This window comes from Rhipicephalus sanguineus, chromosome 6 (genome assembly GCF_013339695.2).
Source record: "Rhipicephalus sanguineus isolate Rsan-2018 chromosome 6, BIME_Rsan_1.4, whole genome shotgun sequence".
NCBI classification, from domain to species: domain Eukaryota; kingdom Metazoa; phylum Arthropoda; class Arachnida; order Ixodida; family Ixodidae; genus Rhipicephalus; species Rhipicephalus sanguineus.
In genome coordinates, this window is record NC_051181.1 from 9,344,586 (window position 1) to 9,351,609 (window position 7,024).

A 7,024-nucleotide genomic window follows, 5' to 3' on the forward strand; every position below is an offset into this window, starting at 1 on the left:
AGAAGCAAAAACATGCATATATTTAGTTAAAGAAATTTCAGCTACCTAACTTTAATATATTTTGTGCAATTCATAACGAAAGTTGGCCGAAACAGCAGAGCGGATGAGCGCTCCACTCCACCTCTTCGTCATTATTGATTTCCTGTGCTTCGAACAATTTTTTGGCGGCAAAACAAATTGCGGATCTCTCCTTTCCGCTCATCAGGCGATAATATATATGCATGGTCGCCCATTTGATGTCGTCACCGATCACCACGCACTATGCTGGCTGTCGTCATTGAAGGATCCCTCGGGCCGTCTCGCCCGTTGGGCACTTCGCCTGCAAGACTACGACATCCGCGTGCTGTACCGCAACGGACGTCGGCATGCTGACGCCGACGCCCTCTCGCGCTCCCCCTTGCCTGACGACAATGCCTCCTGCTCAGTGTCTCACACTGCTGTTTCTTCTATCGATGTTCACACCATCGCTACCGAGCAGCGCAAGGATAAATGGATCGCTTCGCTAATAGACTTGCTCACTGATCCGTCGACAACACCAATCACTCGCGCGTTGCAACGTCAAGCCCACCATTTCGCCATTCGTGACGACCTACTGCACCGACGCAATTACAACGCTGACGGCCGCCAGTGGCTACTTGTGATACCCCGAAGTCTGCGTGCTGAAATATGCGAGTCCTTCCACTCTGATCCGCAATGCGCACACTCTGGGGTATCTAAACTTACCACCGCATTCGACAACGATACTTCTGGCGAGGTGTGTACCGCTACGTGCAGAAGTTCGTCCGCTCCTGCCTCGATTGCCAACGCCGAAAACCTTCAACGCACGTGTCACCAGTCGGTCTACAACCATTACCTTGCCCTAACCGTCCGTTTGGGCGCGTGGGCATCGATTTGTACGGACCACTTTCCCTGACGTCGGCTGGTGACCGTTGGGCCATCGTCGCCGTTGACCATCTAACGCGATACGCCGAAACCACTGCCCTCCCAGCGGCTACAGCGCGTGATGTTGCCTCCTTCCTGCTACACCGATTCATGCTGCGTCACGGTCCACCCCAGGAGCTTCTCAGCGATCGAGGCCGTGTCTTCTTGTCGGAAGTCGTCGAAGCCATTCTAAAAGAGTGCCATGCTGTTCATCGCAAAACTACTGCTTACCACCCGCAGACGAATGGCCTAACCGAACGCTTCAACCGCACGCTCGGCGACATGCTCTCAATGTACGTCGCCGCCGATCACACAAATTGGGATGCCATTCTGCCATTCGTCACCTACGCCTATAATACCGCCCCTCAGAGCACTACTGGTTTTTCACCCTTCTTCCTGTTGTACGGAAGGCACCCGTTGCACACCATTGACACGATACTACCCTACAAGCCGGATCCATCTGATTGTGCGCCTATTTCTGACACAGCCAGGCTTGCTGAAGAGTGTCGCGAGCTTGCAAAGACCTTTACAACGCACGAACAAGAGCGGCAGAAGAGCCTTCGCGGTGGCACCACCACTTCGGAGTCCACGTTCCTCCCTGGAGCGCTCGTATGGCTCTCGGTCCCTACCACTGCAACCGGCCTCTCTTCAAAACTACTGCCGAAATACGAAGGCCCCTACCGGGTCGTCGAGCGCACATCGCCGGTCAACTACCTGATCCAACCCATCGAACCAGCTTCGGACATGCGCCGTCGAGGGCGCGACATAGTCAACGTGGAGCGCCTCAAGGCCTACTATGACCCACTCATAGTAACGAGCTGTTAGGTCGCCGGACGGCTCCCTTTTCGTACCCGGGGTAATTGTGGCGAAGCAATTGGTACTGTTTAACGGTTGCGCTCTCCAGCGGCTCCTAGTGGGTCGTCCTCTTCTAAACGCCGCTCGCGCTCGGAGCCCGTGCTTTTGCCTTGACTGTCGCCATAGTGCATTGTCGCCGAGTGCCGTCCAATAAACAGCTTAACAAATAAAATTTTGAAATAAGTTTAAGAGGTCGACCAGCCATCGTGTGTTCGATCTTACGTAGAATCACCCAGCTGCAACCTTTCTCATATAATTCTAGGCAACGCACGCGCGCGCCTCATTCAGAGTTGTAGGAGGAGGAAATAACTTTTATTTAAGACAGCAAGATTGGGAAAGATAGGCTCCTTTCCCTGGGTGGCAGTCATAGTCCTTGAGCTCTGGCGGCATCCTCGGCTTGCCGAAGGACTTGGACTTCCTTTTCGATTGCTTTCATTTACTCAGATGGTCGCTCTGCTCTCCTTTTCTCCTTTCTCCCTAATACTCCCGCCACATCTGGAACTTTACGTGAACCCACTCAAAGAAAAATGAAAAGAATAAATAGAGTAAATAAAGAAGAGAAGATACAGATCTTGGAGGGCGTATTTTTGCAAGCTATACTGTCAACACAACTTAGCCAGTATGGGCCTTTTCAGCAACTGACATGCATTTTTACCACCCAAGCCCGAAATGCCAACTCGCGCCGAAGGGGGAAAAAGGGCTCAAACCGTTATTTTTTCCTCGTCGTCAAGCATTAGAAGTGTTGGGAGGTGCGCCGAAGTAAAATGCTTGTAACGAATGAAAAATAATGACGCAAGGCAGAGAGGGGAAGCACACCGATTTGGTCACGAGCTAAACAGCGAACAGAGCCATGGGCAATGGTCAACACGACGATCAGCCTAAGCGTCGAATTCGCAAAAGTTATTTCTGCACACACATTTCAAATAGCCCGCGTAGCGTTATCGCTCTATACTTTTTAAAGCGCGCGTTGGCGTGCGCAGAGCCTGGCGAACTACATGCATGGCGGAGGAGCGCATCAGAATCCGGACTGAGTGAGGGAAGCGTGCGTGAGAAGTGCCAGGGTAGGGGCCAGTTGGTTGTTCATAGTGTAAACTTTATCGCGCTACAAGTAGAGGAAAGCTACGTAGAGGGAACGACATGGAACATCACAAGCGCCAAATAACATCGCGCTTGTGTCGTTCTGTGGTGCGACTCGAGCGGCCAGCGGCGTCGATTCGTTGCTTGCGGTATTCTTGTGGTAGCCATTTTGACAGGCGGCCGCACAATTGACGTGGAGTCGTCAGTCACCTGCACTTTTGAAGTCGAGGACCTATGGTAAGTTATTCCGAATGACATTTGTGCGTTATTTCTGTGTGTGTGTGCGCGCGCGCTATTGAGCTCGCTAAGGCATGACCGAAATACTTGTTTCCTCCGTGACAGTGCGCGCTTTGTAAAGGCGTACTGACTGAGAGGAGTTAACAATTAAAATGCGTAAAACTATATTTATGATCGTGTGAGCGTACGTGCAAAGATTGCACTGTGTGCAACGCTTATGTGCAGTTCGTAATCGATTGCCTAGGCAGATGTGTAAGAATCGCAATTTGAGATCAACGAATCTTACGTTGTTTTTGTGTATTTTTTTCGATGCGTTTAGCGCTCGGTGTTTCCTTTGCCCGGCACACAACACACGCTCTACGCTTCAGGAGGTGTCCCCTAGCTGCAATTTGAAACTTCCGTTGTGGGAGCAGAGCAACCGAAAGGTCAGGCTGTCGGCTCGCTTTAGTTTCCCCTTTGCTTGTGCGCGCGTGGTTGTAGAACCAGTAGAACGATCAAGTGAGCGATAATCAATCGGCGCCGGTTTGTCGCATGCTGCATGTAGCCCACTAAGCCGTTATTGTGGTACCGGTACGGTTAAATGTTGTCGTGAGCGTCTCTGTCTGGACCCGTGCCACCACTCCTTGCGCAGGGAGTGAACGATCGCGACGCATAGCAAGCTGGACCAAATCGGCGACACTGGGGCTCTTCCACTTCTGGCTACCCGCGGGCTGCCAGAGCCAGCCAGAGCGCGCTCGTTTTTCTCGGGTTGCTCTGTCCCCCCCGTGGCGCACTTCCGGTTGGCGTTCGTTTTCCTCGGGTTGGACTACAGTTACGGTCCCTAGAATATACTGGCTAGTCTGCCGTCTCCGCGCCGTCCCCATGCAAGGCCGCGTCCGCGCAACGGATGCTTGCGCAGGGGGCGCTGCGGTCCATCGGAGCGGCTGCACGGTGCATGTCGCGCAGGAGGAATCGGTGGAGTATCGCGCCTTGCCTTTTATTTTGCGCTCCCGCATGAACTCCACGTTTTCGTTCTGTTCGTGTGGGCAGAGACTGGAACATCTTGAACCGACCAAACATTGCATTCAACGTCGTCTCTTGTCTGGACACTGCCGTGATCACACTAAGATCAGTGGTGGATCCAGACGCTCATTTAAGAGCGCGCAGTTACTCGAAGCAAAACCAAAGGGCCAAAAATTTGCTTTTATTTTTTTTTCTTAAGGAGCTACTGTTATCACAGGACTGCCATCATTTTATATATGCTGTTAAATTGTCCTTACGAAGGTACCAAACATTTCTAAGATCAGTTTTTAATAAGCAAACAATTCTGAGAGAAAGAACGTTACTTCAGATATATTTAGTGTGCTAAAAGTCTCGTAATTATAAAGGTTGGTTCTCGATGTGTTACGGAGACAATAAATGCAATGCAGTTCTCAGAATGGGTGAGTATATTAATCACAGGCATTGTAATGTTGGAGAAGATTTTTTTTAACGATAAGCTAAGTTCATGCGATTTCGCTCAAAGTGTTATTAGATGTATTTACTGTCCTACAATATATATATATATATATATATATATATATATATATATATATATATATATATATATATATATATATATATATATATATATATATATATATATATATATAGACAAAACTTTATTTTTGTCCAAGCTTGCTGGCTTGCTGCGGTCCAGGGAGGCGGCAGCCAGGAGACTATATAGCTATAGTGCCTAGAATATACTGTATATTCTAGGCACTATAATATAGCTCTACAATGACGCCACAAATAAGTTGCCCCTCCAACAGGCTGAGACATTTACAGCAGAAGCTTGGCACATCAGAACCATGTGTATCAGCCGAAGAACAGACATATGGTATCTTTTCCACGAGTACCTTGCCACAAGGTTCGAAATTATAAAACGAAAGGGGTGTTGGCTTTCATAGTGTGCGTTGTATTTGGTTTTTGGCTCCTCCACTGAAAATATATTGGTTCGTTCTTTAATGACACTGTTGCATGCCGAAATGAGCGGGAAATAGGCTCGAAGCGCAGCACAAGAACACATTCGTGGCACAAGAAATACTCATTCGCGGCACTTCTTATGTCAGTTTGTCGACTGCTCGCCCACCGCACATGTTTCGCGCTGCTTATTTCTTTCTTTTGCTTTTTTTTTTAGGTATAGGGATATAGGTATAGGGATAGGAGCTATCTTTTATCTTTGAATGACATAAAGTCACACACGCCTGCCACAGTTGACGTCGTTGACAGCCTCATTGATGGTGGAGACTTCAGTGGCACGGAGACTGCACTAGCGTCAGGCACAGACCACAGTGCATACGTGGAAAAAAAAAAGCCACGATATGCTGACTTACTACATTGCTGGTTAGGTGGCGCGTAAGGCACTAAAGAAGACACAGTGCGAGAATTGTGCAACATGTCTCACATCAGACAGAAACACAGCTACGGGGAGTGATCAGGCCTCCCTATTCACAGAGCACTTTGATAATGGAGGCCTGATATACCCCTCCGGACCTCTCAAAGCAGCTATTGCAAAACTTGAAAATAGCTTTACCACTTATTTCAGCGTGAGTAAGCTGCATGAAAAGAGCATTGTGGACTTCAGCGCTTTCTTGAAAAAAAAAAAAAAACAGATTTGCCTCATCTGGGATGTGAAGAGCATTCAAATTTCATCAGAAAAAGCCTCCATGAAGTTCTGCATTTTACTTTGATTCCGCTCCTTTACGAAATCACTGAACAGCGAAAGAGAAGTAAATCGGCAAAGAATTAAGCTGCTAAAGATGAGATGATGCAATCAAATGACGCTGACGAAACCCATGTCAAGGAACCAATAAAGATTAAAAATTCTGATGCTCTCAATTCTGTCTCGTGAAGTGATAAGCAGGACGGATGCACTGAGGGATGGTGGTCATCACTGGGAAACTTGTGTGACGCCAGACTTCGTGCTCTTCTGCAACTTTAACTAGCGCTAAGGTATTCTTTACTTATTTGTACTCAATGTCACGTTCTGTAATAAAAGAAAACACCGCAGGATTTCGATGTGAAAAGGTAAGCAAACGCGAGAGCGCGGTTGTAAACGGCTCCGCCAGTCCACCCGTAAGCGAGAGTCGCGGGCGGGGCGTCTGCTCAAGGAACTCCGATTGCGCGCAGCGCCACCGCCGCAGGCATCCCCGAGAGGACGCGGCGGAGAGCGGAGACGGCAGACTAGCCAGTATATTCTAGGGACCGTACTACAGTGTACAACCGGTTCTGGTAGAGTGACCTAGAATAGGTGGAGTGTCCAAAGCGCCGGCTCCCGCGTGGGCCTTTTGCGGTGAACTCCCGCGCCGCGCCGCTGCTGCGCCGCACCCGTGAGCATCCCGCGCTCGGGAAGCGCTCGGAAAGCGAGGGGCGTCTGCTACGCGCTGTAGTCCTTTGCGCCGAGTTTCCACACAGGGCACTTGAAGTCTATTTAAACTTTATAATGCGGTGAGGAATGGAGCTTATCCATCTTTAAGCGTTGTATTAGTGCTGGGGCAACAAGAGAATGCAAAAAATGATGTGTCAAGTGGCATCAGCGTGGCCTAGTTCCTGTCACAGAGTTCGAGAACGTTGGTACGTGCGTAAAAAACGAGCAAAACGGACACGCACAAGCAAAGAACGAAAAAAAACTTATTCGCACGAGTAATCGGGCAATAGCATCACGCATGCAAGAATTAAGAGTAATAAAAAAGGTCAATTACACGCGCAGTCATCTGAAATACGTACGCGCAGTGACCGCTTCACAATACGAGCTTTTTACTCATGGTCGGGTTTGCTAGCCATATGCACACCGCTTTATTCGACAATTAATTAGCCTCCACTAGCACTTTATTATAGACAGAGCACACCGGGAAGACGCAAAGGAAAAACAAAAGAGTAGAGACGGCCGTACGACCGCAATGCTATTGGCTTA